Source organism: Echinops telfairi, unplaced genomic scaffold (genome assembly GCF_000313985.2).
Source record: "Echinops telfairi isolate 266 unplaced genomic scaffold, ASM31398v2 ScPeMD7_25;HRSCAF=90, whole genome shotgun sequence".
In the NCBI taxonomy this organism is placed as follows: Eukaryota; Metazoa; Chordata; class Mammalia; order Afrosoricida; family Tenrecidae; genus Echinops; species Echinops telfairi.
Genome location: NW_022103922.1, coordinates 32259114 through 32260005, shown reverse-complemented (window position 1 = coordinate 32260005; position 892 = coordinate 32259114). Strand labels below are relative to the sequence as shown.

Here is an 892-nt window from a genome sequence, read left to right as displayed (position 1 = left end):
GGCCGAGCCCAGGGACGAAGACCCCCACCACCACCCCGTCCCGTCCCCCCGAGACAGAGACACTTCTCGACGATCCCCGGAGAAAGACAGACACAAAGACACACACGCGAGACTCAGAGCCACGGAGACACAGAGCCCCCACGGAGCAGGGAGAGAGACCCAGGACCCCCGCGAGGGCAGGAGAGCCCCAAGGAGGCCCCAGCCAGAGACTGGAGAAAGGGACCCCAGGGGTGCTTACAGCCCGACCTGGAGGGAGGAGGCACACTCAGACAGCCAGCGGCAGCTATCCAGAGGACAGTCACACAATGACAGAGGTGATGGGGAAACAGAGTCAGAGGCTCACATCGGGGCTAGGGGACAGAGAGGTACGCAGACACATGCACCTGAGCTGGGGCAAGCAACCCACCCCAGGGGAGGCACACCCCACTGGCCAGCTCACCACACAGAGCCCACACATGCCTGCCAGGGCCTCCACAAAGTTCCCTCTGTGCGAGCTGGCGCCTGAGTCCTGAGATGGGAGGCACACAGGCCACACCAAAGCCGCACACAGTCTCCATCCACGGAGGCTACCTCAGTGCCACTCCCACAGTGCTCTTTCCAGGGCCAGAAGTTCAGTGGGCAGGGCCAACCCATGCCCACAGGTTGCAAGGAGAATCAGATACTGGCAGCCTGTTCCACCTCCCTGACTGCACTTAGCTATTACACCTAGGTGCTTGGAGCCAGGCCTGAGGATGGGGGTGCTGGGGTGTTTGGGCCTGCTGGGGCTCCAGGCCCTCTGCCAGGGAGGCCAGGTGGGTGGGAGGGGGACTCTGGGCTCTCTCCCCATGCTCCTAGGCTTTAGCCAACCCCTCTTTCCTCACCACCCTCTCCTTTGCTGTGTACCCAGCACAGG

General features: G+C 63.1%; 1 protein-coding gene across 1 annotated transcript in view; it reads left to right on the top strand.

The window, feature by feature from the left end:
• Positions 1 to 892, top strand: part of ENHO (energy homeostasis associated) — a 17738-nt gene that overhangs the window by 16412 nt on the left and 434 nt on the right. The window lies entirely within an intron of this gene.